This window comes from Taudactylus pleione, unplaced genomic scaffold (genome assembly GCF_031769625.1).
Source record: "Taudactylus pleione unplaced genomic scaffold, aTauple2 ptg000021l, whole genome shotgun sequence".
In the NCBI taxonomy this organism is placed as follows: Eukaryota; Metazoa; Chordata; class Amphibia; order Anura; family Myobatrachidae; genus Taudactylus; species Taudactylus pleione.
Window position 1 is genome coordinate 1,221,424 of NW_028284423.1, and position 25,262 is coordinate 1,246,685.

A 25,262-nucleotide genomic window follows, 5' to 3' on the forward strand; every position below is an offset into this window, starting at 1 on the left:
ATTAGCAGATTTGTGTAATGGAGAAGGGTGCAGCAGTGATACAGGATGTAGCAGACCCATAATGTACCCACCGGGAGGGAATACACTTGGCCATTGTATATATATATATATATATATATATATATACAGTCAGGTGCATAAATATTGGGACATTAACAGAATTTTCATATTTTGGCCTCTATTCACCACCACAATGGCTTTGAAATTAAACAAACAAGATGTGCTTTAACTGCAGACTTTCAGATTTAATTTGAGGGTAATTACATCCAAATCAGGTGAACGGTGTAGGAATTACAACGGTTTTTATATGTGCCTCCCACTTTTTAAGGGGCCAAAAGTAATGGGACTATCAACTCAAAAGCTATTTCATGGATAGGTGTCGGTTTATTCCCTCGTTATTTCATTATCAATTAAGCAGGTTAAAGGTCTGGAGTTGATTCTAGGGGTGACATTTGCATTTGGAATCAGTTGCTGTCGACTCTCAATATGAGATCCAAAGAGCTGTCACTATCAGTGAAACAAGCCGTCATTAGGCTGAAAAATCAAAACAAACCCATCAGAGAGATAGCAAAAACATTAGGTGTGGCCAAATCAACTGTTTGGAATATTCTTAAAAAAAAAGAACACACTGTAGAGCTGAGCAACTCCAAAATACCCGGAAGTCCATGGAAAACAACTGTGGTGGATGACAGAAGAATTATTTCCCCGGTGAAGAAAAACCCCCATTCACAACAGTTGGCCAACTCAAGAACACTCTTCAGGAGGTAGGTGTATATGTGTAAAAGTCAACAATCAAGAGAAGACTTCACAAGAGTAAATATAGAGGGTTCACCACAAGATGTAAACCATTGGTGAGCCACAAAAATAGGAAGACCAGATTAGAGTTTGCCAAACAACATCTAAAAAAGCCATTACAATTCTGGAACAACATCCTATGGACAGATGAGACAAAGATCAACTTGTACCAGAGTGATGGGAAGAGAAGAGTATGGAGAAGGAAAGGAACTGCTCATGATCCAACACATACCACCTCATCAGTGAAGCATGGTGGTAGTAGTGTCATGGCGTGGGCATGTATGGCTGCCAATGGAACTGGTTCCCTTGTATTTATTGATGATGTGGCTGCTGACAATAGCAGCAGAATGAATTCTGAAGTGTTTCGGGCAATATTATATGCTCATATTCAGTCAAATGCTTCAGAACTCATTGGACGGCGCTTCACAGTGCAGATGGACAATGACCCGAAGCATACTGCAAAAGCAACCAAAGAGTTTTTTAAGGTTAAAAAGTGGAATGTTATGCAATGGCCAAGTCAATCTCCTGACCTGAATTCGATTGAGCATGCATTTCACTTGATGAAGACAAAACTGAAGGGAAAATGCCCCAAGAACAAGCAGAAACTGAAGACATTTGCAGTAGAGGCCTGGCAGAGCATCACCAGGGATGAAACCCAGCGTCTGGTGATGTCTATGCATTCCAGACTTCAGGCTGTAATTGCTTGCAAAGGATTTGCAACAAAGTATTAAAAAGTGAAAGTTAGATTTAGGATTGTTCAGTTTGTCCCATTACTTTTGGCCCCTTAAAAAGTGGGAGGCACATATAGAAACCGTTGTAACACACACAAATCCAATTCAGCAGCGACGTTTTCTTAACCCAAGTGCTGCCGAATTGGATTTGTATGTTGGGACCGACGGGAGTTGGTCTCTGACAGAGGGCACTAGGGACTTTTGTCTTAGCTGATTTGGGAGTGCCGCTTCATATAGATTTTATATATATATATGAAGTTGAGTGTAATGTGCAGTTGTTTAGTTTGGAGGCAGTTATTCCACATGTGGTACAGCTTCACCAGTTCTTTAGTTTATTGAACCAGGTAGAACAACAAGTAGCATAAGACACAGGGATATGATAGGTATAACTGTAGAATATAGAAGCAGCCTGGAATTTTAGGGTATCGCTGATTGTTGTAGTGCACCAGATGTTTGAATGGTATATACACCAGCGAATATTAGCAATATGCCCACACACTATAGCAGTGGTGATATGGTGTACTTGTGGTGTTTGTATAGTCTCTGCATGGCAAGTATGTTGGAGAGTCTTGGAGACATGTTTGGTTGGCATGAATACCAGGGAGAAAGACACACGGAGATGCCACACATGCACAGTAGTGCATGTAAAAGGTTAAACCTCTCACTGAGCTCTGTCAAGTCCTAGAGACCTTCTGCCCAGCTTACCTGTCTGCACTAAGGATGGAGACAGTGCTAGAGCATCCTAAGTCAACACCCCCCTAGCTCAAGACTGCCTCTCATCACGACATAACATGAGCATCATACACATTGACATCTCACCTGTAATGAGAAACATGGACGGTTATGCAAACATAACAATATTCAACAAGAAAAATATCAACATTTCAAATATGTCACATTCCTGCAAGAAAATATTTTGCGCATGGAAAATCAGGCTTGTGGTCAACATTTCGCTTGATGCATAAAATACTAACTAAAGCATCCTCTTTCAGCTCCCTGATAAAGTCCTTTATGAGCTTTGCACCTGTGCCACATAAGTTTGTACTCCTCGTGAAGGTACCCAAGACTTTGGTTACTTGTTATCGTCTTGTTAGACATTTGTTTGCTCCTGCTAAACCTTGTTACATGTTTCTTTTGCAGTTATGTGGCCTGATTGGCTATGGGCCCATGAAAGTTTTTAGTTTTCATTAAGCTGGGTTTCCCCTTCCCTGCATTGCTTCATGTAGGTTCCAAGGTGGTTGATTGCAGTGTTGATTGTTGCTTCACAGTTTATGTTATTCCTGTTGCTGCACATCCCATAGATTGGTTTGTGCAGCACTCTTAACTCTTTTGGGCCAGGTGTTGCTGCTTTGCTCATCAGGTCTCTTCTGTGCTGGGTAGCTGGTCTGTAAATTGGTTGTGTGGTGTGGTTACATGGGATGGGTTGCTTGGTCTGGTGGAGTCTGCAGATGTTTGCTATGGGGTACTTTGAGGGCTGGTAGTCCGTTTGGGAAATACTGTTTAAGTTGATATAAGTGATATTAATGCAGTGTTGTCAGCTTTGCCAGTGACTTGGGAATTAGCCAATGCATATTGATGTAATCATGTTGCTATTTATTATAATTTTCATCATGTATTTGTACCTGCTCCATAGTTACTGAGAGTACTGTATATCCACTAAATCTTTGCATTGCATGAAATATACAGTATTTTGCATGAACACAGCTAACTGTTCTCAGCTTATGTGACAATAGCCCCTTTCAACCTTGGTCCAGCTCTCTGGTCATAAAAATAGTAATAATAAATACTTTGTCATTGTAAGAGAAACAATGAAATTACAGCCCAAGTCAACCACATTTATCCAAGTACAATGTACTTGTTAAAAATTCCAGTTCAGGTTCAGTTTAACAATAACCGATGGAAAAAAGCTATTCCCGTACCATGATGTTCTGCCTTAAATACATCTGAAACCTCTTTTCGAAGGTAGAAAATGATAACAGTCTTGTACAATGCTATTTCCTTTACAAAGGCAAATTTATATAAATTTCCTCAATAGAGGGCAGATTACTACAAATGATACTTTCTGCTATTTTGACAATCTGCTCTAAGAGCCAACGAACTGCCTTGGAATGATTACCGTACCAAACCGGAATACAATACGATAACACACTTTCAATGACACAGCGGTAAAACCTAACCAAATTACCTACTGATAAATTTGCAGCTCGCAGTTTCCTAAAAAAAAAAAAAATAGACGCTCATGAGCCTTTTTTAACATAGTTAGAATGTTAGCATTCAATGTCAAGTCCTCTGAGATGACAATACCTAATAGTTTAAAATCCTTTACCCTCTCTACCTCAAAATTGTCAATAGATAAAGGCAACAACTTTGACCTATTTATTCTTCTAAAATCAATAATTATTTATTTTGTTTTTTCATATTTAAACCAAATAATTTTCTCACTCCATTTAACCAAATTCTCCACTTCATTGCAATACACCTCTTCATCTCCATCCTTGATTAGACCCACCACTGTGGTGTCATCAACAAATTCCACAATCGAATTTGTTTCAAACTGGGGGACACAGTCATAGGTAAAAAGAGAAAATAAGAGTGGATTTAAAAACACACCCCTGTGTGGTACCAGTGCTAATCCTAATTACGGATGATTTTACATTCTCCAGTTTAACTTGTTGTGGTCTATCAATTAAAAAGTTTAAAATTCAGCTACATAAAGTAACGGTAAATCCTAAATTCTGCAATTTGACTAGCAATATCTTCGAGAGGATAGTATTAACGCTGAGCTAAAATCATAAGTATTTGGCCCTTCTAGGTGACTGAGAGTGGAATGGACCACAGATAGTAAAGCATCCTCAGTCAACCTATATTGCTTATAGGCAAATTGATGATTATCAAAGCCAGCAGTCAAATAATTTTTCATATGTGCCAGTACAATCCTCTCAAAGAACTTCATAGTAAGTGAGGTCAATGCAATAAGCTAAAAATCGTTAAGGCCCGTAACTTTCACATTTTGGGAACCGGAATAACTGTAGTAGATTTAAAACAGTCGGTGACAACACAGTTTGCTAAGGATAAATTAAAATTGTATGTAAAATATTTGTGATAATTAGCTAGCACACCTTTTTAACAATTTCCCCAGAATCCCATAGGACCGGGTCCTTTGATGACACTAACACCCTGTAGACTGTTTCTAACTGCACATTCAGTGAGTACTAGCATAGGATCTTAACCCAAATGTGGCAATTTACCGACAGTAGTACTATTTCCCCTATCAAATCAAGCTTAAAAATGACTTCTCTTCTACCAAAGGGACATCTATAGGGGATTTATTTGTATATTCTGTTAAACTGTGGATTCCTTTCCACATACTCCAATAGTCAAAGTCATTATTGAACCAAAGTTCACTTTTAGCTGTATATTCCCTTTTTGCTTTCCTAATCCCCTTTTTCAAGTTTAATCTTGACACTTTATATGCACCAGAATCCCCTGATTTAAAAGCCAGATTACAAGCACAAAGCAGCGAACGAACCTCACCGTTCATCCACGGCTTCTCATTTGAAAACTTTTTAAAATGCTTCAACTCCGTAACATTACCCATACACCAGACTATATAAGACAACACAAAAGATGCCAAAAAAAACAACAACATTAACTCCCGAGTCCTCTACGGATTGCAAAACAAACCCCAATCAGTAGAATCAAAACAGTCCTGTAACCTAGACAAAGCTTCACTAGGCCAGACACAAACTTTTATTCTCCGTCTTTGAACGTTTAATAAAGGGTCTATACGTCGGAACAAGAAGCAATGATAAACGATCTGTATGACCAGCATGAGGAGAACACATAACTGTCTAAACATCCTTAACATTGCTGTGAACCTGATCTAAATGTTGTCACTGTGAGTCGGAGCAAACACATTCTGATAACATTTTGGTAAAACAGATTTTAAAAAGTTCTAATTGACAGATGCATGCTGGTCTGCAATAGCTCATTTGTGTTTTTCACATTCTGAGCATTTGCAGTGTGATATCGTGCTGAATATACTCAGTGGTATAGTTCTTACTCTGCATAACAGGCACTTATTGTGCAAGACTACACTGGATAGACATAGGAAAACTTGGAAGACATTTTGTAATTTGTATTACTTTACAATGATATGAGCAATGCAACATTTCTGACTTTATTGCCATCTCAAAAGGTGTTTTATTTTATTAGAACTTGTCTATTCCATCCAGCAGCATAATAAAGAATAAGATATAAAAAGATTGCAGTTATGCACAGTTAATCCAGTATAATTGAAAGCACAAAAGCAAGAAATAGGACACTTGAAGTAAAGGCAGAACCAATGTACCCTTACTATAATTAATTGTATAATGCCACAATGTTGGTCGCACAGCAATAAACTGGGAGAAATCAACAAGAGCTTAAATTAATGATAGTGGCGGTCCCAATATAAAAGCAGGCAGTGTTTTTTACTATTTATTTTAACATTTTCAACCTGCACTTTAGCTTCCAGTCGAAGATTCCATTAAAAAAACAAAAACAAAGAAAGAAGGTTAAAAATTGGTAAAAGAAAAAAAATCTATTTTAGTTTATCAAAAGACAAAAAATTCTATATTTTTAGTAATAAAGCAATATAGCCTAATAGGAGTTCAATACATGAGGATATGTGCAACATATTACATATTGGTCTAACCAGATTGCTAAGGTTAAAAGTTCTTGATGGGCTATATTGGTTTTATGACAGAGAGTTTTATAAGTTTTGAAATATTAAAAATAAGTATGTTTTGTGTGAGCTGTGACAGGTAACTGGACAAAAATAGCTTATGGCGATTACATTGATGGTTCAGGAATGTGATAAGTTTGCCTAAAGAGGTGAGTTTTTATGGAACCTGGAAGGTTGGGAGGCCAGAAGAAAGACTTGTTCTGCAAGGGAAGGCATATCATAGGTGCAGCTCAATAAAAATCTTGAAACCCTGAATGGGAGCAGGTAATAAGTGTGGATGAGAGGCACAGATCTTGCCCAGAGAGGAGGGTCGAGTTAGGAGATATTTTGAGAGAACCAAGAGATTAATATTGGTGTAGTTTTGTTGAGAGCTTTATATGAACTTATATGTACTGTAAATATAAATATTTTATAATGAATTTGGTAAACTACAGGTAAACAGTGTAAGGAGTCAAGACAAACATGGATTTAACACCATTCTAAGCATTCTTGCAGGACAATCTTGACTGCATCTGTAAGTACAGCTTTTCCACACACCTAACTAAACTAATAACTACTATGTGATCCCCAGTGCACAGCAACTAGGTGGCTAGCTGACACTATGGCAGTAAGTGTAAATGGCATAGTTGGAACAATATTAACAGCTTGCAACTCATTTATGGTTTACTACACTACTTTCATCTACATAATATACAATTCCTGAAATCTCCAGCTACAGCAATGAACAGTACAATGAGCATCAAATTTGCCCATTTACCTAAGCAATTTACACATCAATATTCCTTTCTGTCCTATGCAGGCTGGTGTCTCCTACTTAATTTACAAACCAATATATGTATGTATAGAGAAGAGCACTGGATCTAGCACTGCGCCTTGTGGTACTTTAACTGATAAAAGAAGTGGAGAGGATGTGAATCCAGATGAATGAATACAGAAAGAATGTATGTGTCCAGCTCAGCAGGAACTTCATAATGTCCATACAGTAAGTATTTTATCGAGTGAATGAGATGGCCTAAATAATGATCATTTCATGTCACATTAAATATAGATACTAAGGACCCCATTTATCAACGAGACATAACCCCTTCAGCACTCGCTAAAGGTGTTATGTCAGCCTTTCAATATTTAACAAACAAGTTATTTAAGATTACCGCTGTTTGTCATTGCATCGCATTCGCAATCTTTAGATGGCTAGAGTGATATGGTCCTCATTGCCAGCAATGGTGACCCAACAGCAGCCTTTCCAGCTTCAGCGAAGTGTTGCAGGTACAGTACTGCTGGGTCCCCACTGGGTTTCTGTGTTATGCGTATTCAAATTACACAAACCCATCGCTGCAGCGATTGGCTGTCAGCAACAGAGCTGAAGATGGTGGTGAGGAGGGAGATCATCTCTGGAACTCAGCGGACCTCACTGGAAGGGTAAGTAATAATAAATACCAGTGGCCTATTTATTAGTATCACTGTGATGCTAAACGAAATATGCTGCTGGTATGTAGATTAGTTGATAAATGGGACCCTAAGTACAATATAGTACTAGTTTCCAAGTAATCATTAGCTTACATGCAAATAAAATGGTATAAAAGGTACCCTTATTAAGAATTATATAATATATAAACAATATATGATACTTAAAATCAGCAGCCTGTAAATCAGCAGTCTGTAAAGTGTAAAGCATCCTTAGGACACTCTGGGCAATGATCTCGTTCTTGAAGCCAATACTGGTTAGGAGATACCATTTCAGCTAAGATTTGGACTTCTAGTTGTATTAAAATTATTATAAATAGATAAAATAACGAGAAAAAAATATATATTTTAAATATTCTTATTTACTTTACAAAACAAAAAATGCTTTATTTTTAGTATAGCATTTTTTTTCCTTTAATGCCTCCCACTATCACCATCCTGAGATAATAGTGATTGGAGGACAGAGCTGTCTTTGTTAAATTGGCAATAGCAACTGGGGAAGCTATCACTGTAGATGGCTACCCCAGCATTGCTTGGTGATAGCCACTGCCCAGGGGCGTTTCTAGAGAGGAGGGGCCCCCTCCTCTTCGTCCAGCGGCCGCCTGTGCACTAATAGACTCTGAGCACTAGAGTGTCCCCAGAGTCTATAGCGCATGTGCAGGTCACCGGTAAAATGGCCACAGCGGCCATTTTCCCTGTAATGCGCATGCGCAAACGATTTTCCCGCCGTGTTTTATAGCGCAGACACCTGCGCCAATAAAACACGGCAGGATGGTGGGACTCCAGAGAGGTAAGTATAATATGGGTGCAGGGTGTGCGGTGCGGGCCCCTCTGGACCCAGGGGCCCGTGTGCCCCGCACACCCTGCACCCATTATAAATACGCCCCTGCCACTGCCGTTGGTAGCCTTCGATAAGTAGCCAAAATCCCTTCATTAAAAAAGGATTATCACAACTTGCCTTCATAAATAGAGCTTATTCAGAGTCAATCTAAAGTAGAAATTCTTTCATGTATTTTTGCAATCCATTTGTTTTTTTTCTGTCTCAAGTCTAACTTGAGACTCTCTGTGACTAGGGGGCTACAACTTGCGCTGAAAAGGTATGGAATTATGGGAAGTGGGTGTGAATGAGACTGCAGTGGATGGAATCACAACAAAAATACAGGAAGGGGGTGTTCAGATTATGTAGTCTGATATTAAAACAAGCATGAATGTATAAAATTTGGAACTGACTCCTGGAGGGTTCTGACTGGCTTTATCTATGATGCTGGTGTGTGTGCAATTACTCACAAATGGTGAATACATTTACAATGGAATACTGTACATACTTGTTTTATACAAATAATAAACCTTCAGACAGGGGCAAATCAACCCGAATACAGCAGGAAAGCAGCAAATCTCCTGATTGCTACTTCCTTCCTCTCCCTCCCCTCCCCTCCCTCTCACCTCACTCAAGACTGTCCAGTGGGAGGGAATGTGGGTGGGTGGTGCTTTCTGTGCTGCTCCGTGCAGGGTGTGTGGTGTGTGTTGCTGGCAGGGTGGCTCTGTACAGGGTGTGTGGTGTGTGTTGCTGGCAGGGTGGCTCTGTACAGGGAGTGTGGCGCCCGACAAGCATGCATATTCTGTGTAATGGTCAGCCCTGCCTTCAGATTCAATTGGGCATGTGGAAGCCTGTGAATTCTAGAGTATTGACACATATTGAATGTATATATATATATATATACATACACACACACATATATATATCTATATATATATATATATATAATATATATATAGAGATATATACACATTATATATATATACACAAATATACACACATACATACACAATCCTGATCCACATACCTCTGTGATTAATTGGTGCAGTCATCTGCAAGTAAACAGACTTTATGAATATGTTTTCTTGACCTATTGAATCTCGGCGGTGCCTCCAGAAGTGTAACAGTTGCTCAGCAATAGATAGGATACTGAAAATAGGTTCCACCCACAAGATTTGTTTCTCATTTAATTTTGGCGATGCCTCAACCCAAGCTTTTTTATTGTTACCAATAGCGCTGGCTTGGGAAAATTGTCACACATATATTAAGTAACAATAATACTAAACTTATGATAAATCAACACAGAAAGAAAATGAGGTTTATTGAACTGGAACATTGTCTTCACGAATAGTGGTACCAGAAAATAAACATTGGCTGCTATTGAGTTATGAGACAAGTTTATTTATTTAGATAGCAATTATAATAGTTCAAAGATAACAGATTTACTAAGCTCATTAAGGAGTTTTGTTTACCCAAGTAACATCTGTGTCTGCATAATCTCCCACATTCCATTTAACCTAATAGGGTATGACCCTTAAGTGAAAGCAAAACTGCTGAACACCTACTAGATAGACTAACCACAATCTTTGACCAAACAACTCTATCAGCATTAAAAATGTGTTTATATTTCTAGGAAACAGTACATGAAAATGCCCTCAGTTTGCATGAAATATGTTAATGAGACCCAGCACTCAGACAAGATTCTTACTGAATGTTTGATTGGAGGAGCCTGTGGGGAAGCTCTAAAAGTACAACTTTTTTAAAATCGCTAATTCTTAACCAGTCCTTCTTAGACTTCAAATACACTGCTATTTAAGTGTCTTTGTACAATTCAACCCCAGATGCATTTCCTGAGTTCCAGAACTATTCACAGCTACACCCTCATCATTTCTATAAGATATGTGAGAAGTCAGTTCAGAGTGTTCTAAAGTCAGTTAGAGATCCAGTCCATGTGTTACAAAAGCAACTTGCTGATATCGCTGTTGTGGTAAAGCATTTGAGAGGAGAACAGGGGGTGGGGTCCCAATCAGTGAGCACACAGACACATGTTTGTAACTTTAGTTATTAGTGATCAGTTAGGCTGCATAGCCATAGGCTGCAATAGTCAGTTTTAGAAAACTGAGGAAAAACATCCTCAAAACCAGAACACTTTCTGAACAACATCAAGCAACATACTTATGTGAATTACCGAATTCACCATTTGCTGCTGTATGCATATCCAGGAACTCCTTACTGCACTCGCTGCTTGGACATTGCAAGTACTTCCCTATCTGCGTGCTGCTCTTGTTGATTGATCTTGTTGTTCAAAACACTTCGGATCGGCTGTAATTGTAATTTTTGCCTTCATACTACAGAAAATCTTGTTTGTATTTCCATTGCATCACATCTATCCAATTTAATCATTCTTTTAATAACTAATTCCTTCACCCGTTACTCACATACCTCTCTTTATATTTCACTTTTGGAGCTGAGCTCATACATTAGCAGCACTGTTCTTTTACTTGTATTTTTTAACATTTAACAACTATTATCCACGCTGTCTCTATATAACCTTCACTGCAGTTTTCATCTCGCTTATTACTTCGTCCACAGCATGAATACCCTTACTTCAAACACCTCCTTATTCAGTGTCCACATAATCCTCTACTTTATCCATCCCAATCCTCCCCCTCTTGTCTCCTTCACTTACTGTTTCCACTTTTTTCTCTCATCAGTCTGCTTTCCAACCCTCTGCTTCTTTCCCCCGCCTTTCCTGTTCCTCCACTCTCAACCACCTCCCTCCCTCTATGGCCTTGCTACCCCACCACTAAGCCCCATTCCCTCCTGGTTCTGCCTGTCACCTCCAGGGCTGCCAAGAGAAATTTTGGGCCCAGATACAGCAACATCCTGTGGGACCATAGCATGTTGGGTATGGCTTCACCCATTTGTGGGTCGGCCTAGCATGTGAGAAGCACCCACTCACAGGAGCATGGCATAGCACCCAGCAGCTGGGACTAAAGTATTCACTACTGTATTAGGATGGCGGGACAGTCCCATAATACAGTAGCTGCATTTTTAGCAGGATGTATTTAGATGCTACATTGTAACACAGAAAAATTAAAGTGCTACAACTTTTTGTAAATTTTTCAAGTAAATAACACATAAACAAAATCTATTTTCTGTCATAGAGATAGAGATAGATGAATGACGGACTTAATGTTGACATAACATCAGGTCATCTTAAACACACACATTCCACAGCACATATCCTAACCCACTGCTCCATGCTCCTTTCTCACTATCAACCCCATCTGTGTCGCCCCTGTCTGTCTGCCCTTCCCCTTTAGAATGTAAGCTCTCACGAGCAGGGCCCTCATCCCTCACATGCTTCTCCTCCCCCTACTTATAGTATAATTTACTCCTAACTCCCCAATTGGCACCTATCATTTGGCTGCTGAGGCCCTGCTGCTTGTGCTACACAGCAATGTTTATAAATCATGTCCTTGTCCTGCATTGTTTTTTATTACTATTAACTGTTTCTCTTGTGTGCTCATTTATGTACTGTGTAAGGCGCTGCGGAACCTTTGTGGCACCATACAAATAAAGGATAATAATAATAATAATAATAATAATAATAATAATAATAACAGATCATAGGCCTGATAATGGCCCCGAATATATTGAACCAGAGCCTCAAAGAAGGAGGAGAGTAAAGACCCTTGGCAGCTGCTGCTCCACAGACCGATTTCATGCCCAAGGTTGTCCAATTTGTAGAAGGTGTAAAAGGAGTGGACATGTGGAAAGAATGTGCCAGAGTTCTGAGCCTTTAAACTGCGGGACCTCAAGACCACCCCTCGGGTGTCCCATCAATACTAGTTCCAGAAAATAGAGATAAGTGGCCCAGTTATGCTGGTGGAATCCCTATCCTCAACATCACAGTTAATGGAGTAGTTATAACAGCTTGTTAGATACAAGTTTCCAAGTGACTATTGGCCTGATTTATTACGGTACGCAATATAGCGTATGCACGCAGCTCAGTGTGATAGTATGCTAATCCATAGCAATCGCAATGCCACCGCAGCTCTATATAAGGACGCCCACTTTACTTTACACTAGGGATGTGCAGGCTCGGCTTAGTTCGGATTTTCCCGCCAAATTCGGATTTTCCCACCAAAAATCAGGTCTCAGAAACAGGCAAAACGTCATCTTTCATGGACAAACATCATTCCTGGACAAAAGTCCATGAAAGATGACATTTTTGCCTCTTTCTGAGACCCAATTTTTGGTGGCAAAAATCAGAATTTGGCGGGAAAATCCGCACTAATCCGAGCCTGCACATCCCCACTTTACACACGCAACTGTAATGGTTAGCAAGACTGCGAAAACACCTGTACAATCGAGTACCATCGTACCCATATGCACAGTTAAAGCAGGTCAGACCTTACTCAGGATTTGCTTACTTCAGCGCATGCTATGAGGCTTCATACTGCATATGGTATCGCAGAGGATAATTTATGCATGCCCAAGCAACGGTGTTCAAATGCACTGGCACGCCTGCGTTCGGCCGACCACCCCCATCTCCACCCACAAATGGCGCTGTCAATCACTCCGCAATGGGTCTGCGTAGTCACTGCAATTGCTGTCCCAATCGCAATGACTGGTTTGCGTACATGCACTGCGATGCAGAATGCAACAATCGTCCAATTGCATGTATATAAGCAACTGCGTTCCTTGCTCAACCAGGTCCTATGATACAATTGCATGAATTCAGAGAACACTGGAGTAAAGATTAGGTTACAATGCTGCCTTCATATTAGTTTCAGACTAGTTAGCGGCAAGTGATGAACTACAGGTACCCATCCAAGGATACTGAGAGGCAGCTATCTAAATATTACAAGCTCATCTCTTGAATCATAACCAAAGCATATGAGAAAGCTGTACCCCCAATTATCATTGGGATCATGGGTTCTATAGAATTGCCCAGAAGCCCTGAGAGTAATGGCACAGCCTGATGCAAGAGCATTGCAGCAGGCAATCACTTTACTACAAGGGTATCAAAGACTCCAACAATCCTTAATGATTGTTTCTTCAGAGTCTAGTGGCCTGATTCAAAGATGCACACAACTTCATGTGCAACTGCAATTTCATTCGCATCTGACTTGTGAATATATGCAAATGACTAGGTCACCGTCTTGCTTGTGCACAGAGATGCCCGTCTCACATCTGCTGCTTATATGTTTATGTACAAAAGATGAAACATCAGTTGCACATTGAACCTCTGAGCAATCCTATGCTGTCACAGAATGAGTATCTCACCTAAGATGCAGAGCCTGTCCAGCTGCATAAGAATTTTCAGAGGCTCACTGGGGCCTGCCCAGAAAAGGGTGCCGACACACCTATGTTTTTCTAGCTACCCACTTAATTACCTCCCCCAAACTTTAGCTACCTGTCACTCACTTTCTGAATAAATCATCTCTGTGACTGCTATCACTAACCAATAGCTGCAGATTGGTGCATGCACAGTAGCAAAAAATCTCTCCACTGCATCCAATATCAACATTGTGTCCACCTGTGAATCAGGTTACCAGCTAAAGACTATACTGCAATAAGTGCCTAGGAAGTGAGGTCCATTTTGCAAAATGCTCTGAAACAATCCTAGAAATGTGCCAAAGTTAAATTCTGACATGATTCTGCACAATTTCTCGATATTTGAAGTAATTTGAAATGTAATAATTTGAAATTATATTTAATAATTTGAAATGTATATGTTCCTTAGAGTGTCTAATGGACTTTGTAAAGACTTGTTACAGAGCATCAGGACACGCTTCTTCGTAGCAGTGAAGGATGTGATAGCCCTGGCTCTGAAAGGAGCCAATGGAAGTTGCAGTATAGGAGGTTACCACCAGGTGGATCCGTTATGGGCCAAAACTGAGACAAGCCAGCAACATGTCAGCGTGTTTATGGCTGCACATGTGTAGGTGAGACTGGGAGACACAGAGAAGCGAAGTGTAGAGCGGAGAGAGCTGCCACAGGTCTACTGTGAGAGACGAGAATGGGCAAAAAGTTATCACTGAAGTGGTTAGGTGACAGAAACCACTGAATACCCACTGATGGTACACTAAGTGACCACTGCAGAAGCACCAGCTGTGACTGAGAGCTGGAGACAGCATATCAGCACTGGGAGCCACAGTGGAAATCCATGGAGGCAATGAGTTAGTATAAGGGCTGTAAAAGGGAGACATCCATTCTTACCTGCAGCACTACTGGGAATCATTTAGGAGCTATTGCAAGCTACCGAGAATGGTTACAGCGCTATTGCAAAGTGAATAATAGATACTGAGAATTATTGACAGATACTGAGTATTGCTTACAGATACTGAGATCTACTATATTTCAAGTACTATGTAATCCTGACTGCAGCAAATCAGGCTTGAATGAGTAGCTGGTGATCGATGGTCTGGCAATGTACAGAACATCAATGCCTGTGAGGACAAGTGGCTGTCCAGAAGACGATGTATACTTCTGCTGTGACCTCCAGAAGAGAGTTGAGAAGCTGCAGCTGATACTTCAACATCCACTGAAGGTGTAAAAGCTGAAATGAGTAACTCGAAAGGTCTATGATCATCATAGTCAATTATGGCAAATAAAAAGAAAGTCTCATTGCCAGAAGGCACCTGTTAGTACTTCTATAATTCAGTTTGGCTGAGATAATCCGCTGATTTCTTAATTTCCCATAATAGTTTACACATATTAATACTGTCGGCATCACTATTCACATTTATTGTATGAGAGCATAGTGGTGATAATTGCATGGAGACTTGTAACCTTGTCTTATACAGTCAGAATTTTGCTTTGTATTAATATCATTTTGATTTGGGGCCAAAACACCCATTAAAGTACAGTAATATACACTGCCTCTCAAACATACACAATCTCGGCAAAACCCACTGTCTTGCTTGATGTCAGGAACCATGCTCACCTTCAGGGTCGTGCTGCACTGTCTTGGCAGAGGTACTGGCCTGGGGTCTTGCAGAGAGTGCTACTGGTAGGTCCCTAGCATGGCCGTGGTCTCAGAGGCCCAGAGCTCTGGTGGTATTCCTGCCAGCATTTGGACACTGAATGCAGACATGGTGGCTCCTGTCCAGCTAGTTGTGCCTCTGGAGGGTCCTTAATGTGCTGGTAGTTTCAGGGGCATCAGGGTTCCAGCGGCATTCCTGCTGGCCCTGGACACTGGGCTCTGCCATGTTGATCCTGGTCAGCTGACTGCTAAGTCTCCAATGGGTATCCAGCCACTTGACAGCATCAGACAATCCCAGTGAGGTACAGGATATAAAGCTTCACTCCTCACAGCATTCAGTGCCTGAACTTTGTCACTGATACATGCTTTGATTCTAGCTCCCATGCTAGTTTGCTAATCACTCTGACAACTCCAGCTCCAGTGTATTCACCAAGTCTGGTTCCACTCCAACTCCAGTGTATTCAAGAAGTCTGGTTCCACTCCAACTCCAGTGTATTCTCCAAGTCCGGTCTCAATATAGCATAAGTGCATTCTCCCAGTCTGGTCTAAATACAGCACCTAGTGTATTCTCCAAGTCCGGTCTCACTACAGCACTAGTGCATTCTCCAAGTCTGGTATCACTACAGCATAAGTGCATTCTCCAAGTCTGGTCTCACTACAGCACCAGTGTATTCTCCAAGTCCGGAGCCACTCCGGTTGCAGTCCAGCCCAGTGCCTACCATAAGTGTTGCTCTTAGTTCTTGCTATCTGATAACACCCACGTATATTGTCCTGTTGCTTATTCCATCTATGAGGAGGAGTTATATATGACCATCTGTACTGCAAACCTCCCGTACCATCAGTGAGCAAGTACCTGAGCCTCTGCTGAGAAGTCCTGAGTCCTCAGTCCTTACACTTGGTTTGTTTTGGCCCACACAAAAGAGAACATTTTGGTGGTTTAATTAAGCTACCAATGGGCTTAAGGCTAATAGTGTTAACCATCCTTAAAGTTCAAAATGACATCATCTTAATTGCCACCATCATCTCTGTTTTTAATATAATCATCATATTAGCTCATTTCCCCTGGAAACCACCATTACAGTCTCTGCTTATAATTGGTGGTAAAAGTATTTTTCATGAAATGTATAGTTCATTTTGATGAACACAAATTTTTCCACATTTTTTGGAAGTACAATAGCCTCCTACAGCTTAAGTACACCATAGCTATTTTGTGCAAGGGGCTTCAAATTGCATATGTTTCCTTCCAGTATTCAAAGGGACTTTGTGAGTCTCTAATTTGTACATTATTAATAAAGTAATCATCCACCATTCTATTGATGTTTGTTGTATCAGATTGAATCATGGTAAAATGTCATTATATGTGGACAATTCTTTTAAGTTTAACCAGATGTCATAATGTTTCTCTTTGGTGTGTTGAGTTGACATTATCATTTTCTCTTGGAAAAGGTCATTTTTTTCCTGGCTGTGGCATTTGCTGGAGAAACTTAAGCAGAAGACGTTGTGTCATGTGCTACTTGAGCTGACAACTTGCTCACATGGAGCTCTTCTCATCTCTTAGGATCCGCATCAGTTGGAAAAAATTATATTAGATAGGACTTAAAGCTAAAATGTAGTAATCAATTGATGCATTTATGGTGGATATTGGATGCAGATTTAATTTTAACATAGCCGCCATGATCGTTGTGATCCTCTATGCAACAGGATGGTTTCTCTTGGAAATGCTTGTTTCATAGTTAATTGTTGTTTGACTATTAGTCTTCTTGGTCTCCTTTTGTGATGAAAATTAACTCCCAGCAGCAGCAGCCCTAGCACACATTATTCTCTTTTGGAATCACATTAGGGTCATTTTCCTTTGTAAATTGGATGCAGAACTAACAAGCAGCAACTGAGCTTATGGCCTGTATTCAATTAGATGCGAAAAGCCGTTTTCCACGAAAAGTATTGCGGATGACGTCACATCACCAGGCGGAAACTTTTCACCCTATTCAATTCCAAAGACTTTTCGCATACGCGAAAAGTCAATGCAATGTAATAGAAAAGGTTTGCCTACGAAAGCAGGCGGAAAAAAGTGCAGAATTGGGGTTTTGGGGTGCAAAGGTGCAACTTTAAACCATGTTTGCACCCATTTTCATGTACCCAAAATTTGACAGGACTACTTATTTTCTCCATAAAAAGAACTGCTTAATGCTATTCTTCATCACTTGTGCAAAGACGTGAATTAGAGGTAATTGACAGCACTCAAGTACCCCAAAAACCTTCAGTAGGGCTATACGGGGACATCTATAGTGATCCCCAATGTTAGTGCATCTTTTGGGGGGTGTCAGGCTGATTTCCCCATTTTCTATAGCACTATAGCACTTTGCGCCTATTTGAGTTTCGCTGGCATGCGTTTTCACGTCCTTTGAATTGAATCCGGCGAATAGCAGGGGTGCGCCCAATAAGTTTCCAAGGCCAAAACACGCGATGTAGGTGAAAAGCAGGGGCGTATCTTCCTATTGGCCTGGATGGCCCTCGCCAAGGGCGCCAGCCGAGGGGGGCGCCGTTGCCACCCAACATCATGATGATCACTGGTCTCCTGTTTGCTCTGCGCAGTGTGCCGCAGACAGCTGTCATTAGTAATACCCCTTTTACACCGGAGCTAAAACCTGGGTTTTTGAAGGGTTAACTCGGGCAGCTCCCTGGTGTAAAAGGGCAGAGGGTTGGATCGCCGGGTCGAGTGACCCGGCAATCCAACCTAGGTAACTAGCAGGGTTTAACACGGGCGTAGCCCGTGAAACCCTGCTATGGGAACAGTGCACTCCGGGTCACGAAGACCTGGAGTGCGCTGCTAGCCGGCCGATTGGTCCGGCTTCAGTGGCGCTTGGAGATGATGTCATCCCCTGGTGAAAAGTGCGGCAGGCGAAACCTTGACCACTTTTCGTGGCTAATTGAATATGGGCCTATATATTCTAAACTCAGTTGCTGATTGGCTGGATCCTGGAAAGTTGGATCCTATTTGTAAAAGGGATAGATCATGTTCAGCTCCTAGAAAACCAAGCAACTTATACTACTAAACATTCTAGTTTGAACAACCAGCTCCAATATTAACTCTATAGTATTATGACTCTGGCCTGAACTTCCCTTTGCTATGGCTGTAGGTACTTCTGAATCTGGAGGTGCTGCTGCATTAGACTTTTGACATTCACATCAGGGATTAATTCCTTAGAAGTATTATATAACCTGTATTTGGATTATTTATTCCTGCCTCTCACACTCGGATTTGTGCTTTTGCATCACTACTTTACATGCACCTATGAATACCATTCTTCAGAGACTTCTTCTTACCAATGTTTAGCAGATTCTTGATATCCCAGTACTGTGACTCAGTACTGGCATATTAATATCATTATTGATCATTACCATTCTGGAATTTATTGTTTTTCACACTTATCTTTTAGCTCACATTTGCTACAGTTTTCATCCAATTGCATTATTTGTTACAGTTATCAGTTTCCTGTGTACAAAAACTAGAGATATGCACCAACGCCTGCGTTTTGGTTTTGGATCTAAATTCATTTTTGTATTTTGATTTTGGTTCTGGTTTTGCAAGACAATGCTCCCTTACATGTTTTGATTTCGATTTTGGATCTGTATTTTTTCTTTAAATGATAAAAACAGCTAAAATCTTGTTCTCTGGGCCTGTTTTTGTTCCAACAGTATTATTAACAGTTCTAGTAAATTTTAACCAACTCACAAAAATATTGTTTTCATCCAGTTTAGGCCAAAAGATTGCACCAAGCTAGCTGGCTGACTAATCTAAATGACAGCAGTCTGCGGCACAAACATGTGGCAGTTCAACTTCCAACATGGCACATCTAGGAATATTTTCATTAATCAATAACTAGAACTGAGGCCCAATGGCAGTACAAGGAAATGGAGGTGGAGTATGTATTGGAAGAGTGATGGATTGATTGACTCATTGATTGATTAATCATTATTTTATTACTACTATAAAAAAAATCAGAGCTGAAAATGCTATTAAAAACAAGCACCCAAATTGGATGAAATTTGTGTATTAATTAATTGAATGAGTAATTAATTATTTAATTAATTATAACTGATTGAATGATTACTTGATTAAGAAAATGTAATTTAAGGCCATAAAATAATACAATGTTAGTAGCCAAGGATTCCTCACATGATGCCATAGAAGACAAGAAAATGAGTAGTTGCTATGCAGAGCAACAAACTCCAAATCAGCCTATATTATACTAATAAATAATAGGAGGCTTCCCTGCTAGCCATACTACCCTCTTCACCCTAATTGGTTAACCCACCCTTGTAGTACATTTATGAGGTGCACCAAAGAATCTGAGTATGAGAGATAATACAATGTTTTTTCTTCTAAATCTAGTCCACAGAGTGATTTTCTGCATATCCATGATATACAAACTTGCAAGCATTTCTGCTGTCTGTTGTGAATAATTCCTCTTGTGCATATTACTGAATAATAATAAATATGCTCCATAATTTTGTTAAGTGTTTTTGTGTTTTGTTTTTTAACAAATGATGACCACTTCACACTACGTGTCACATAGCGCTTATATTTTTAAAAGATAGTCACCAATTCCCCAAACAGCTCATAATGCAAAGAAAAGAGGTGCAAGATGGAACTGTCTTTGGGACCTCCCACCCACTCTTATGTTGTATAACAAACCAATCACTTCAGCGACATTGACTGCCACTTTGTAGTTGAAGTGGTTGGTTTGTGGGCCCCCACAAAACAAGCTACCAATGGACTTAAGGCAGCTAACAATGTTGTTAATGATTGGCTTAAGGCAGCTAAAAGTGCTGTTAATGACCTCTTCTCTACAGTGGAAAGATATCATCATTGCCATCCTCCTTCTCACTCTCATCGGTGTTAACATCATCTTCACACAATATTAACTCATCCCCACTGGAATCCACCATTACAGAAGTCTATGTACTTTGCTGTAATTGACAGTAAAGGTCTTCCTTGTGGAATTTATAGTTCATTTTGATGAACATCATCTTTTCCACATTTTGAGGAAGTAGCCTTTTTCACGTTGATTGATGACAAGGTTCCCAGCTGTGCTGAAAACTCTTTCCAAATACACACTGGAGGCTGGACAGCTTTAGTAAAGCAAAGCGAGTTCAGACAGGTAAGCAGGTTGCTGTCCCTCGCTCTGAAAAGTCCACAACACTAGGTGGAAAGTAAACTCTGCTTAACCACATATTGGTCTCTCTGAATACTGGAATAGACTATCCCGGGTACTGATAATACTACCTCCTTCAAACACCTGCCACTCTAACATTGTTACTGGACATTGCCATATTGACTTGTTTTGTTTTGGTTTGTTTTGCATTTGTTTTTGCTGCATCCTGCATGTCCAAGAATGCCCCACTTGTGTAATTTTGCACATTACAATATTTGTTCATACCAATCAACCCACATCTATGATTGCTACATTTCTCTGTACAAGCACCAATATTCTGTTGTTAACTATTTTGTGTCCATTCTTCTGTACACATCACCCAATCATTGAAACAATACCACTTAGCAATAGGTCTGAGCGTTACACATCCCAATTTTCTGTCCTTTTCTTGTACCCAAATGATGTTTGTCTATAACTACTGTATCATGTATACCAAGAATATTTGTGTTTCCTTCTTCTACCTGTATTCCTAAAGGTCTCTCTGATCTATCCTTCTATCTTGCAGTGAAATATAACTGTTCAAGCTAATCTTGATCTTGTCTCTTTAGAAATGAATTAGTATTTAAAATGGTTGTACAATATTTCTAGTAATTTTTTTCATCATGTTAATTATCGTAGTTCTTAAGGAAGGGTCATAATTTACTGGTCCTCATGTAGTGGATAGTGTGGTTGTCTATGTTAAAGAGTCAGAGAGGCTGTCAATTGAATATCTTTATGTGGGTACTGAATACAGCAGTTGTTAATGACACTTGATTACTGCTTATGGGTGTCTGTTGTGTGGAGTATACATGACTCCTTACTTTGCATGTCTATTTTCCCAAATTGTGTAATATCCCATATTGTTTTCCCACAATTCTTACAAATTCTTCAATCTTGATATGTTCTGTTTTTATTATGCCTCTATTATCACTTTACTTCTGAATGTTTTAAATATCTGGATTAGATTTGCGTTAATGTGTTTATGATCTTTTTCTATAATAAGTAATTCCTGGATACGGTGAACAAAGAAATCTTTGTCATCAAACCAGTCTGTTCTTATCACTCCCTGTGTTGTCTCAATTGTTGTTACAAGTAAGGTGAAAACACAGTCAGGGGAAATTATACCTTTTTCCTAACTTTACTAAGTATGTCACCTTATGTTTTCATATTACTTTCCACCCTCTTGTCACAAAGAAAATGGTAAAGTCAAGTAGTGCTGACATGCACATCGCTAATGCACAGCAGCCAAATAAATCTTTTCCTTTTCCTCTTCTTCCATGGGTGGCAGAATATGTGGAGCTTGGTCCTGGCCTTCTGTGAAGAGAGTAGATTTAAGTCTTTCAGAATCAATGTCTTTAGGTGAGTGGTACTCTGCTAGGCAAACATATTGCAGTATGAAGCTTGTATCCAGTTGTTTTTCTCTGCAACTTTTGAGAGATAGATGTTAGTTGTCAGTAACACCTGACTTTGTCCTGCCCATCGATCTATGAGGTGACGCAAAGAGTTCCATATAATTGCATAGTTCCCAGGTTGGACTGCGTAACATGGTCCTTGTATAGTCTTTGATTAGTTTTCCTTTTGTCCTTAAGTAAGTCCTTTAAATGTTCAGAAATGTTATAACATAGGGCCTGATTCAGACCCACTCGCGAGCGGCTGTCCGCTCGCAAGTGGGTCGATGTTCTTGACTGAGCATGCGCACGACGGAGGGAGCTCCGTCGTGCGCATGCGCCAGATGCGACGAGCGAAGGAAAGTCCTTCGCTCGTTGTGTCTGATCAAAGGGGGCGTGCTGTCGATGTTGATTGACAGCACGCCCCCTTTGGTAGGCGTGCCGGGGGCGTGCCACCCTGACGGGGGCGTTCCCACGGGAACGCCTCCCATCAGAAGCTGGCCCACTGACATCACTAGTGATGTCAGTGGGAGTGATTTTGGCTCTGATAGAGCCAAAATCACTCCGGAGCTTGCGGTTGAAAACCTCAACCGCAGGCTCCGGCTCGCAGTTTCGATGGTCGCGATGGTCACGACCATTGCGGCCATCAAAATGCATGCTCGTATAGCCTGTGGGTGGTGACCCACAGCTATACGAGCGTCCAGGAGGACGCTCCATTTTCATGGAGGCCGGCCCTCATTCAGAGCGTGCGCTCTGCTCAGAGCGTACGGCTCTGAATGAGGGCCATAGTCCATTGTCAAATCATAAAAAGTCGGTAGCTGAGTTTACAATCACATTGAGCATTTTTCCAAAAAAATTCTTTATGAGGAAAACCTAAGGAGAGTTCGGAGGTGGCACTCAAACTATATAAGACCATTAGCAGTTCCTTTGGCCATCCCATTCTTGGCTGTGAAACTTGTTACATTTATTTTGTATTAAGTATAAGCACTTTTCCCTGTGAAATGAGTACATATCACTTTCTATCATCTGTGAGATTCCATACCTAGAAAAAGTGTTGAACCAGTTTCTTTGCTACAAATGCTGATACTGTATACCTGAAGTCACTGAATAAATCTTTAGCCTTATTTGAAAACAAATCTACAGTATTTATCATTAAAACATTTTGTAAATCTTACCTTTGGCATTTGTATGAAATAAACTTGCAATCTCTGGAAAAGACCAGTGGTGTGGAGGGATATGATTGAATTCTGAGCATGACAGTAGTACCCAATTGTTCTACAAATACCCATGTGCTATTGTTTCAGCTTGTGCTGGCAGTAAATATTTTGTTTCCTATAAACATTCCTTTGCTCTCCAACTGGCCTGTTCCTGTGAGATACAACCTTAGAACATTGTTATTTTTATTTTCTATAAACATGCAAATATATTACAGGTTTGTATTTTTCTAAGCAGAAAGTTTCTAGTCAAGAGTGTTATCATTGTGTGTTATCTATCTCCCCCGTGTGTGGTTGTGAAAACACATTTAAACAATTGAGATTTGCACACATGACAAATAGTACACTCTTTAAATTTTAATTCTTACATTAAACCTGTTTATTTGTTATTTTATTTGATGCATAGGTGTATGATGACTTACAGTATTATAGTGTCCCTTTTCTTGTTTAAAACTCTTTATTTTACTTCCCAAGTGTGGATAGTTGAAGTCAGTCTTATCTCCCACAGATCACCCAACCATTCATTCTGTCTGCTAATAGGGTTGGAATTTAGAAAATATAGTAATATTGAATATACTAATTATAAGAACTACTGTAGCAAAACTTTTTCTGTTAAATTTCTCTATTATGACCTTTAACTAGTAATATATTACTGAAATTGTTAATCATATGTATATAACAATATAACACAATAAGTATGGAATACTGCAAAGTTACAGTAGCAATCTATGTATACCTTAATGTAATTCAGAAACTTGAAACCACCATGAATGTTTAGATGTAGTACCATTTGTCCTACCAAAACATAATAGAATTTAAGGACCAAATAATAAAGTTCTTTTTAGAGTCACAACTATCTGAAATATATTGGTAGTACATGGTTAAACAAATTTGTAATAAAAATAGAGCAAGTTCACATATAATCCATTAAATAAATTGTTCCCTTTTTCCATAGTAATGATAAGAATGGATTATTATATCTAATTACACAGCAATATAACATTTTTATGGGCTGTCAGTATAAATGGATAATACCACGTTATGTTAAAACATTGTTAAAACCCTTCACAGTTTTCCCATTAATATCACAGAGAAGAACTAAGTTTAGAAAAAAATTACATGCTGCTTATTTAGTTATAATGCTAAAACTAACTGGTCTATGCTTAGGAACAAAATAAGGTTTCAATAAATTGAGATATAATAGTCATGCTACATTCTCCAATACTGAATTTATGGTGTCCCTATGTTTTTTCTAAGAACTTTTGTTTGTGGGAAATGAAAACTAATTTCCTTTTATACAAACCAATCTTGCTTAAACTTTAAGTAGAATAATCAGGTGTGCGCGCACACACACACACACACCCACACACGATTTTGCACACAAGCTGTAGAAATAGGCTGTTCTCTTCACTTGCAAGATGTGACGTAACAGACTGTCAGATGTTGGGTCAAATGTAATAGAGTGTCTGTTTTGGTAAATTGCGAGTTTTGTGCAGGGCCAGCCCTAGCCCAAATTTTTTGGTAAGCGAGTATATTTTTTGGGCCCGCATGGTACACAGCTGAGGCGCCCTCCACTATGTGGCACCCTACGCAGCTGCATACCATGCGCAATGGGAGAACCGGCCCTGGTTTTGTGCTAAACTTGCAATTTTTCACAACTCTCCAATGTAATAGGGTGTCAGTTCAATAGAACTCACATTTTTTCAGTGTTACTAAAAATCTCCATTCTCAAACTTGCATCCAGATTTTTTCACATTGAAAACAATCAACTCATCCAATGTAATAGGGTGTCTGTTTTAGACTCGCAAAAAAAAGATAACCAAAAGTACCCAAATAATAGATCTGCTTAAGGATAGCGAGTATATCCTGCTCAGGTCAGATTAACACAGAAACATGCCCATATCCATGGGATATGTGCATGTTTCTGCGTGTACT